The sequence below is a fragment of the Lactuca serriola genome, chromosome 6 (genome assembly GCF_051521515.1).
Source record: "Lactuca serriola cultivar US96UC23 chromosome 6, Lser_US96UC23_V15, whole genome shotgun sequence".
In the NCBI taxonomy this organism is placed as follows: Eukaryota; Viridiplantae; Streptophyta; class Magnoliopsida; order Asterales; family Asteraceae; genus Lactuca; species Lactuca serriola.
In genome coordinates this window covers 3680735-3693645 of record NC_136413.1, presented here as the reverse complement: position 1 = coordinate 3693645, position 12911 = coordinate 3680735, and positions in this window count along the sequence as shown.

The window sequence follows — 12911 nt, the reverse complement described above, 5'->3', positions numbered from 1 at the left end:
CATATGAAGGATTGGGCCCAATTTGGAAAGTTGGGCCATATGTTGGGCTTTGATCCCTAGTTGACTCTGGGCCTATGGATTGGGCCTTGGGCTTGGGTAAGCCAAGCTAGGGGTAATGTAGTAATTATCTAAAGCATGTATTTATAGTTATGTGTTAGAACCCAATTATTAATTGGGTGTTGACAGTTCGGGAATCTGTCATCCAGTAGCTGGGGTTGAGTCTGCGGGACTTCAGCAGTGTGAGGTGAGTTTCCTTCCAGTAGGAACGGGTCTACGACCACAATGCAGGCTCGTTTAGTTAGCAGTAGTTTCGGACTTCAGTCCGATGCAGTAGTTCATGCTTGGTGTCTTGTGATACAGACATGGTATGAGTTATGTGTTCCGGACTATGGTCCAATGCACTATGCAATATGTGTGTTTATATTATATGCTATGATTATGTTATGCTATGTTTAGTTAGTTTCGGACCTCGGTCTGATGCAGTAGTTAGAGTGCTTGATGTCTTTGTGATTCAAGCATGTTTTGGTTATGTGTTCCGGACTCTATTCCGATGAAGTATGCAGTATATGTATTCATGCTAGTTGATATGTTTATGCTATGTTATGTTTAGTCAGTTCCGGACTTCGGTCTGATGAAGGGGACAAGGTCCCAATCAGTTTCGGACTTCGGTCCGATGCAGTTAGTTCCGGACTTCGGTCCGATGTAGAGGGCAAGGCCCTGGTTAGTTCCAGACTCCGGTCCGATGCAGTTAGTTCCGGACTTCGGTCTGATGCAGAGGGCAAGGCCCTGGGTAGTTTCCGGACTTCGGCCCGATGCAGTGGGCAAGGCCCAGTAGATGCTTTATATGTTATTGTATGGTATGTGGTAGCTTGGGGGAGCTCACTAAGCTTCGTGCTTACGGTTTTCAGTTTTGGTTTCAGGTACTCAGTTTTCAAAAGAGGAGCTCGGGAAGATTACAGTGCACACACCATTTGTTCAGCCTGGGATGTTTATATTCTGATATATTTGACAGTTGTTAAGATATTTTGAGATACATTCTTTATGATTCTTATATGACGATTGATGAATAGGGTTTTATTACTAATTTAAAACGAAATTTTCAGATTGTATTTTTGGGATGTTTCAAAATTTATTTGATGAATATTGTTAGTTTCTATCATTGTAGTTATTTAAAACAAAAAACATTGTTTTTATTTTTAAAGAAAATATTATATTTTTTTATATAATATTACTTTTAACTATTCTTATTGTAAGTTATTTTTAAGCTATTTATTTGAAAATTATTAATGATTATAAAAAAAAGTTTCATGGTTTTTTTTGTTAATTTAAGATTACAATTTAAGTTTAACACTGAAATTTATAATCTTTAACTATTTATAAAACAAACTCTCGATTTTTTTTTTCAAATTTAACTGAAATTTTGATTTAAGTGAATTGTTTAATATTATATTGGAAGTAATAATTTGACTATTTTGCATCAACTCATAAATTATACAAATGTTGTGACTTTAAAATGATAATTGCTCACATATGACAACATATTTAAACTAATAAGTTAACTATAATACGTTAAAAAGTTAAAGTCATAATTTTATAAATAGAAATATAATATTTAATATTGTAGTTTAGTAAGTCGTTTGAATGACTTCTATCTGCGAGTTACACATGAATAAAATTGAATATAATATATCGTTTAATGTTATTTATAACTGTTTTTATTATTAATTAATTCTTTAAATTTTATTTGCTTAATGTTTTAATTTCTATCATTATAATTTTTTAAAACATCAAACATTGTTTTTTTATTTTATTTTGTTTTAAAGGTAACAATATAATCATTTATATAGAGTTATTCCTAAGTATTGTTATTGTAAGTTATTTTAAGCTACTAATTTGAAAAGTTTTAATGATTATAAAAATATTTTTAGGAAATATTTTAGTTAAATTGAGATTACAATTTAGTTTTTGCATTTATCACTACAATTTATCACTTTTAACTATTTAAAAAATATTCTTTGGTTTTTTAAGTGGAAATGAAATTTATATTTAAATTGATACCGTAATGTTATATTTAAATTAATAATTTAAGTATTTTGTCCAAACTGTTCAAAGGTTGTAGCTTTAAACTGATAATGGTTTATATACAACAACATTTTAAATCTAATAAATTAAATATAATATATTAGAAGTTTAAGACATAACTTTATAAGTAGAAGTAAATATATTATTTTAAAATTGAAATTTAGTTTATTTATGATTATACTTTAGGTTTGATGATTATTTAACTTTATTAACCAACTTATAATCATTATTATAAGACACTAAATTTTATCACTTTTAACTATTTATAAAATATTTTTTAGTTATTTAAGTTAATATAAAATTTATATATAAGTTGACCCTGTAATGTTATATTTAAATTAATAATTTAAGTATTTTATATAAATTGTTCCAAAATTGAATCTTTAAAATGATAATGATTTACATCCAATACTATATTAAAACTAATAAATTAAGTATAATATGTTAAAAGTTAAAAAAAACATAAATTTATAAGTAGAAGTAAATATATTATTTTAATATTAAAATTAAGTTTTTATATGATTACACTTTATATTTGATATTTATTTAACCTTATTAAAAAGAAAATGAAAAGTCATGGGAGTTTCAAATGAATGTGGTGAAAGGAAAAATATATGGGAGTTTCAAATAGATGTGGTGAAAGAAAAAAATGTTTTCTTTATAATATAGTATGATATGATACTAGACGAATGTCCGCGCGTTGCTCAGTAATACCTATATAGTTGAAGTCTTTACAAATATATGTTTTTTTTAAATATAGCAATAACGTTGTCGTTAAATTTAATATAATAATTCGTATACTAAATTGGTATAATATATTGATTATTTTGAATTATATGATAATATATACATCTATTATAATTGCATAATCTCAATCGTTTGAATGACTTCTATCTGCGAGTTACACATGAATAATATTAAATATAATATATGGTTTGATGTTATTTATAGTTTTTGTTATTTGCTTAATGTTTTAATTTCTGTCATTATAATTATTTAAAACATCAAAAATTGTTTTTTGATTTTAAAGGTAAAAATATAATCATTTATATAGAGTTATTTTCAACTATTGTTATTGTAAGTTATTTTAAGCTGTTTATTTAAAAACTTTTAACGGTTACAAAAATATATTTAGGAAATAATTTAGTTAAATTGAGATTACAATTTAGTTTTTGCATTTATCACTATAATTTATCACTTTTAACTATTTACAAAATATTTTTTGGTTTTATTAAGTGGAACTGGAATTTATATTTAGGTTGACATTGTAATGTTATATTTAAATTAACAATTTAAATATTTTGGTCAAACTGTTCTAAAGTTATAGCTTTAAACTGATAATGGTTTACATACAATAACATATTAATTTAATAAATTAAGTATAATATGTTAAAAGTTAAAGACATAACTTTATAAGTAGAAGTAAATATATTATTTTAAAACTGAAATTTAGTATATTTATGATTACACTTTAGGTTTGATATTTATTTAACCTTATTAACCAACTTATAATCATTATTAGAAAGACACTACAATTAATCACTTTTAACTATTTACAAAATATTTTTTGGGTTGTTTAAGTTCAACTAAAATTTATATTTAAGTTGACCCTGTAATGTTATATACAAATTAATAATTTAAATATTTTATACAAATTGTTCCAAAATTTATCTTTAAATTGATAATGGTTTACATTCAACAATATATTATAACTAATAAATTAAGTATAATATGTTAAAAGTTAAAAAAACATAACTTTATAAGTAGAGGTAAATATATTGTTTTAATATTGAAATTTAGTTTATATAATTACACTTTAGGTTTGATATTTATTTAACCTTATTAAAAAACTTATAATTATTATTAGAAAGAAATTGAAAAGTCATGGGAGTTTCAAATGAATGTGGTGAAAGGAAAAATACATGGGAGTTTCAAATGAATGTGGTGAAAGAACAAAATGTTTCCTTTATAATATAGTATGATATGATATGGCTAGACGAATTCCCGCGCGTTGCGCAGCGAATATTAAAAATATATTGTAAAAATATTGAAAAATATATGTTTAAAATGGTTATGTTATTGACATTAACTTTGAGATAATATTTTTACACTATATATACACACACACACATATACATACACACACACACACACACATATATATATATATATATATATATATATAAATTAGTGTAAAAATATTATCTCAAAGTTATATACTCTCTATTATTTTTAACAATTATTATTATTGATTAATTATATTTTTACTTATGAAATCATTTTCTAATTTTAACAATGATGTTCACTTAAAATACAATTTATTTATAGTTAAATGTAATTTATAATTTGATGTTATTATCATTTAAAATTGTTATTCATTAATTTTAAACCACTTATTATTAAAAATAAGTTAAAGAATACTTTTAAGAAACACTTAATATTATTATTAAAATGTGAAACATACACTAAATAATAAAGTGACAAGATAAACAATTTGCATTTCAAAAGAGACCTGCATGGGTAATATGCTATATCCATGTAATTTGATTTTATTATTTATAATTATTGCTTATTAATTTTAAAACCACTTGTTGTTATTAATAAGTGAAAGAAACTTTTAAAAAACACTTATTATTATAATTAAAATGTGAAACGTATACTAAATATATAAAATGATAAGATAGACAATTTGCATTTTAAAAAAAGGCTTACATAGATAATATGGATAATATTGCATATCCATGATTTTTAATTAATTATTGTTTTGAAGCAACATGAACATACAAACATGTATACAATAGTTAATTAAATATTATATATATATCACCTTCCATAACATTTGATCGATAACATGAATGTAATCTAAATTACATTAAAATTTCAACCACAACATAGAATGATATTTTTAAAAGAATACTTAAATCAAGAAAATACAAAAAAGAATTAGTATATAACAAAATTACAAACTAAAAACTTCAACATAATAACATGACTCGAAAAATTGTTCAAAGCCCTCAAACCAGCACAAAAAACTTTAAGCTTGTTTTCTTTGTGAATTTGGATGTGATTTGTATTTGTGTGTCTACTAAAAAAGATTGATCTTTTTACAGTAGAGTATCTATTAATTGTTTATTACATATATTATATAAGTTATAAAACCTTTGAATTGTTAATCATTATTAAGAGACTTTTGTGTGGTATTCATTAAAATAGGAGGTTTCAAATGCATGAGGTGTTTGCAAATTTTTATGGAGGTTTCAAATGCATGGGGTGTTTGCAAATTTTTATGGAGGTTTCAAATGCATGAGGTTCAAGGAAAAATACTAGTTTTATAATTATGTATGATAGATATAGATATAGATATAGATGTATTCTTTGATATGTTGAATCTAAGAATGAAGTGTTATTAGAAACTTTGAATGTGGAAATATTAGAACTTAGAAGATTGAAAACTTTTGAACTAGATGTCGTAAGAGTACATGTCGTAAAAGATAATTATGCTAACATTATATTTGATTATGAATCATATGTTCCCTTTTTTAAAAATTCTATTAATAACAAATTGGTCTTTCATTGTGTAATACTTTTGCTTTTCAAAAGGTGTTTATTTATTAAAAAGAGTTTTAAAATGGTTAATTTATTCAATCAATATATGAGATGTTATATCAATCAGATGAATACTGTCAAATAGTTAAATATTATACGTTAAGTTTTGAAGTTGCCTTATGTAATACCTGACCATTCAACATAAAGTACACCCAAAAATTTTCATCATTTTAAAAAAAAACATGGTGTACATGTACGTTATATAACCATTACAAGTAGTTATAATAAACCCAAAACATGTCCAAGGATCAAGTCGGGTTTACAATCTTACAACCAACGTTTTTTTAGCTATATCTAATCTCGATCTCTCCATAACACCTTTTATTTTTCTTCTTTATCCTAAATATTATAACCACTATCACTAATCAAGTGTATGCTTAAAAATCTTAGTGAGTAACAATCCACACAAGTCTTTAATAACACTCAACATCAAGAAAGTAGTTTAACTACATCAGTAATGATTTCACATTCTCATAAGTTTTCACAACAATCAGTATCAACTAGACATGCAACAGGTAGTACCAACAACCACCATTTCATACCAACTAGACACACAACAAGTTGTATAGTTTTCTTACGGGAAAATAATTATTAGATTTTGTTATTAGTTATTATGTAATAAGAAAAATTACCACTTTTAATTAAAATATATATGTTTATAACTTATATTTATATTGTATGTTTATACATTTGATATAAATTAATTATTATCGGTATCTAGTTTAAGAAATATAAATTAGCTTATATTGATGAATTTAATATTTTAAAATTGTTATTTTGCTCCAAATTAATTTTTTTTAATAACTTTTCTTAATTCAAGTCTTTAAAGTTTTGGCAAGTATTAATGGTTTTGTTATGCATAATTGATTTGTACAAAAAACTTTGTATATTGTACCTCTTAAAATTCAAGATATGACTACTATGTGTATATATATATATATATATATATATATATATATATATATATATATATATTATAACGTCCCAAAATTTATTAGGTAAAAATATCATTTTTAATACAATCAAAACACCAATTATCTTTTGTTCAAACATAAGAAAGTATTTCATAATAAAACAATCATCATAGTACAATCTCAAAATCATCACAATGCGGAAACTTGGGTGGATGTGTTGCGATTAAGGTGGGCCCTTTCCTTTCAAACCGGAAACACCTGAAACCATAACCATTAAACCGTAAGCACAAAACTTAGTGAGTTCCACAAAATACCACATACCAAAACATACAAGTGTCATGGGCTACCCCCGTGGTCTTTCCTTGAAATGACAAGGGCCAAATCCCAGTTTTACATACAAGTGTCAGGGGCCAGATCCCGCTTTTTCATACAACTGCCAGAGGCCAGATCCTGGTCTGCCATACACTTGCCAAGGGCCAGAACCTTGTCTTTCGTACGATTGTCAAAGGCCAGATCTTGGTCTTTCATGCAAGCATCACATAGACAACTAGCATTCCACATAACAAGTAATGGGACAACATTGGTGCCTTAGACCCATGGATATAGTGAGAAAACTCACCTCTAGCTGCCGAAACACTCAAATGAATCTCTGGCTACTGGTTCGGAAAATCCCCATGCTATCATTATCAAAATAATATCCAATTAACAGTTGAATCTCGACCCATAACCACGAATCTAAGCTACTTAGCCCATACCCAAGATAACAAACCATTTTACCCCTTTTTCTTACTTGGCCAAAAATCAAGGCCCAAACCAACTATTCTCTAAGGACCAAATTCTAAATGGCAACCCAAAGCCCAATATGGCCCTTTCTTCCAAATTGGGCCCAAAATCCATCATGGGCCTAAATCCAAAGAAGCCCAAAATACTAGCCAAAATCCCAAATTAGAAGTCTAATGGCCCAAAATATGACAACCCGAACTATGACATAAATCGAGAATACTAAGCCCAAACGTCCATCTGATGAGTTCGCGGGGCGTACTCAGCTCGTACGCTAAGTGTACTCTGTCTGGGGTCATTACTCACAGCGTACCAGCTGGGTACGCCCAACGTACTCCCCAAACTACCAAACCATCTCATTAAGTACTTAATCGAGTAAGACGAAGTGCCAAACTCTCAGATATGATTCTATAAGGCTACTTATCACGTGAAGTTAGCAATTTTACACTCATGCATGGCTTATTAGGACTCAAATCTCAAAAGGAGCTTACTAAAGGTCTTAATACTTGCATGAACCAAAAACATCCATAAAGTTTGCATTTTTATGAACATAGGGCTTAAATGGAGCTAAGATCTAACATCCATTACTTCTGGAGTAGATCAAAAGCTCATCTTTACTTCAAAAGACTCAAAAATACCCAAGAAACACCATAAAGTAGATCTAACATAAATGATCATCAAGGTTTGAGCTTTTTACCTCAAAAAGCTTGTAAATGAGAAGGTAATCTAGGATCCACAAGCTCAAGTCACTCCTCAAAGGGTTCCTCTTCTTCTCCTCCTTCACAAACCACCAACAAACAATCTTTCAAGCTTAAAACTCACCAAATGCTTTAGGGTTTCGATTTCAGGGTAAAGCGGGGTGGAGGCTGAGCATGAGTATCCAAAAGATGTTATAATGAGGCTTAAATAGGGTAAAGACCCTAAAAATTAGGGTTTTTATCTGGCTGGAGTACGCCCCGCGTACTTCGAGTACGCCCAACGTACTCCATAAGGTGCCCGTGATTCCTTCTGCCTAGTACGCCCAGTGTACTCCCTTGTATGCCATGCGTACAAGGCTTAACCTTTAAACCACCAAACTTCTGGAGGCCATAACTTCTTCGTTTTAAGTCCGATTTCAACGATCTTTATATCCACGGAAAGGTAACGAGAAGATCAATACTTCTATCAACTCATCCTTGCCTTAAAACTTCCCAAAATAAAATCCGATATTCATAAAAGCCTGGACTACCATTTTATAGTTATATCATTGGGCTGCAAATCACAAAACCGACTCCCGGATCATCTAACTTACATTGCCCACACCTAAATGGGTCTAAATCTCCCTTTTATAAAGGCCCTAAGCCTTATGATACCCGATCTTTGGGTCACAGCCCCGAATTAGGAAACGATTCGGAACAGGGTGTTGCATATATATATATATATATATATATATATATATATATATATATATATATATGAAAATACATATTCAATTAAATCAATTATTTACTCCTCGTTTATTCTTTATAGTACTCATACTCTTCAGGTTGGTAAATCTACTATACTCATACTCTTTAGGTTCTTTGTCTTCATACATCTTCAACCTTTGGTCTTTAGGGTTTTCGGCTTTGCCTATTTGTATCATGAATGAGAAGGGAAAATGGTATTTTTCCCTCAGATAGACATCACATGAATTAGACTTTCGTTTATGTAACATCCATAAAAATCATGCCAAATTTAAACTTTTTTAAAACATTTCAAAACCAATGATTATTACAAAACTTGTTTTCAAAATAGTATAATATTAGAGTATCCCAGAGTAGAGTCATAAAATCGTGAAATATGAGGAGCTGTACGATCACGCCTTCGCCTTCCCGCGATCATCATAAGTACCTGAAACAATAATCGATAAATGTAAGCTTGAAGGCTTAGTGAGTTACCCCCAAAATACCAATTCCATATATATATATATATATATATATAACCATATCATATATAAACACATACAACATGCATAATGAGCCATCAGTCTGACTGGACCGCCTCAGAGGCCATCAGTCTATCTGGACCGCTCTCCGATCCTTCGGCACGTCTGGACCGCCTCTCAGGGCCTTCAGCCTATCCAGACCCCTCGTCGGGCCTTCGACCTGACTATATGCCCTCCCGGGTCTGCAGTCTATCCGGTCCGCCCTGGGTATCTTGGCCTATAACACAAAGCAGGACCTGCCTCAACCCAATCCCCCAAACCAACAAACATGTGCACATAAATATCATATGCTAGCTAGCATGTATAGATAATCATACGGATCTAACAGATCACTAACATGTCAACCATCATATTGATGGGTTTTAGCCATAAGAACTTTCCTATGTGCGCATGCAAAACCCTAATGCTTGGATCTAGGCTTTCTAATTAAACATGCTTTGAATCCAAGACTTCTAATGACTAATTAGGTTAAATAACAACATTGAAACAGATCTAGACCATACCTTTGAATTCCTTGTTGATCTTGTTGTCTTGGAGCTTCTAGAGTCACAATTGTCACTCCTCTAATGGCTTACAAACACCAATAGCAAGAAAGATGACTTAGTAGAGAGGAGAGGGGAGGAAATCGGCTAGGGCTCTCTTACTTTAGGTTAGGTGCTGATTTCCCTTGCCCATGGGATCTATTTATACTTGTAGACTCCTTAAGGGTTACAATCTAAACCCTAATTGGATAATCTTCTCTTAAGGCTATCCAAATCCTTTCCTTAGATAAGTCATGGACGATTTTGAAGCTATCCTAGCTTCTAGAATCCGTCCCTTGTATATCTATATGGATTTACAATCTAAAGCTTAACTATCAAACAATTGACAGTTTATACCCCTTTATTTAATTAATCTCTTTAAGTCACCAAATTAATTCCAATTAATTCTATGACTTATATTAATCAAATAACAATATATTATTCTTTATATTATTCCCATAATATATTAATAATATTTACTCTCTCTTGATAAATCATCCTGTCAAGTTGCTATGGTGAAGGCAACCCAAAAGGACCATGCACAACCGGGTCAAGTACTTGCCTAATATAGTTGCAGCCTTAGACACCATTCCAACAGTCTCCCACTTGGATAAGTCTAGTAACTATATGCACAAGTACAATTTGGTTGGCAATCGTAGCTCTCAAAGACGCTGTCAAACTCTGATCTAATCAATCTTGTCCTTCAGATAAGGGATCGTACAGTCCTCTGTTAGATATCATGCTGACAATCCTATGGAATGGTTAGTCAAGCATTTAGGTTTCTCGATCTCTGATTTATTCAACATAGAACTTAATCGAACACATCAATTCAGTTCTTACCGGGCCCGACACATAAGTCAAATCAAATCATCGAGCGGCCGAGATATCACTTTTACCTTCTTAGATAATAGTTACAGATAAACTTCGACTTATATGCATTTACTTATTCAATAATCAACTATACACAACAATGCGTTTTATAACACCGAGTTACTGATGCGTTTTCGCATTATCAATGTACAATCAATTAACAAATAACAAACCATATATCTAGGTTTTAAGACTATATGATATTATCGTCTTGCGATCACCTTTTATATCATATTCCATAAGGTGATTCCAGCAAGCGCGAGTTTGTTCCAATGCTCAAAACTAGCTCATAAGCACTCATGAACGTTGCAGCAACCCTTTGCTATGTCTAAAACCATTTAGACAATCTACACACCAATTCATGACAATCTTCATTCATATCTACTTCCAACATATGAACGATTGTGGATAATTTGAACAATTCGAGTATTCTTAATAAACTCAATTATTCTGGAAGTCAAAACATGCAAAATGAAACAATAGTTAAACAATTAACATAAGACAGTAACATTACTCATAAATAAAACTCCTTTATTTAATCATCAAATATTAATTACATTTATCTATTACACGTTTCTAATACTATCTAATCTATGCTAATATCATCCTTCAGCCCAATACTCCTAGCATGCTGCAAGTGCTTAACCCTACTCAGTCCCTTCGTAAGCGGATCTGCTGGGTTATCTTCTGATGATATCCTCTTCACTACGAGTTGTCCTTCTTCTACACGATGTCTAATGAAATGGTATTTTCTATCGATATGTCTTGATCTACCATGATCCCTCGGTTCCTTGGTTAAGGCAACCGCTCCTTCGTTATCACAGAAAATCTCCATAGGCTCCTTTATGGCGGGTACAACTCCAAGATCACCGATGAAGTTCTTTAGCCATATTGCCTCCTTCGACGCTTCGCTCGCTGCAATGTACTCTGATTCGCACGTTGAATCAGCTACGGTCTCCTGTTTGGAACTCTTCCATGTCACTGCTCCTCCATTTAGGGTAAAGACCCAGCCCGACTGTGAACGGTAGTTGTCCCTGTCGGTCTGAAAACTGGCGTCACTATACCCTCGCACCTTTAAGTCATCAATCCCTCCGAGGACTAAGAACCATTCCTTCGTTCTCCGAAGGTACTTAAGGATATTCTTCACCGCAATCCAATGTGCTCTGCCAGGATTCCCCTGATATCTGCTAACCATGCTCAAGGCGAAGGCTACATCAGGGCGAGTACAAGTCATAGCGTACATGATTGAGCCAACTGCGGAAGCGTATGGTACTCGGCTCATTTCTGCTATCTCAGCTTCGGTACTCGGACTTTGAGTCTTACTCAACTTGGCATTATTTTGTATCGGTAATTCTCCCTTCTTCGAGTTTTCCATACTAAAACGTTTTAGTACCTTCTCCAAGTAAGTGTTCTGACTAAGTCCAATTAGTCTCTTACTTCTTTCTCTTACTAGGATGAACATACCAAGTCCTGCAAACACATTAACAGTTTTAATTAGTGTACACATTAACAGTTTCAAACCACTAGGATGAACATAATACTTACTTGATATCAAAAGCAAACTCATCCATTTTCTTAATAGCTCCTGGACACACATTATTCACCCATTTACGTGCTTCTTGCTTCAAGTTAAATAACATTTCCATCATATACGAACCAGGACTTAACCTCCTGCAGAGTCGGAATGTCGTTTCTTATGAGTAATATGTCATCGACATATAGAACAAGGAAGCTTACTATACTCCCACTAGCTTTGACATATACACATGATTCGTCTTCGCTTCGTACAAATCCAAACTCTTTGACTTTCTCATCGAAGCAAAGATTCCATCTGCGAGACGCTTGCTTAAGTCCATAAATGGACTTCTCAAGCTTACACACTCTATTCGGATGCTTCGGATCCACAAACCCCTCTGGCTGAGCCATGTAAACATCCTCAGCCAACTTTCCATTAAGAAAAGCGGTCTTGACATCCATTTGCCAAATCTCATAATCATGAAATGCGGCAATTGCTAGCATCACTCTAACAGATTTAATCTTCGCAACTGGTGAGAAGGTCTCATCATAGTCAACTCCGGGAGTTTGAGTAAAGCCCTTCGCAACCAATCGTGCCTTATATGTGTGTACTTTTCCATCCACGTCGGTCTTCTTCTTGAAGATCCATTTGCACCC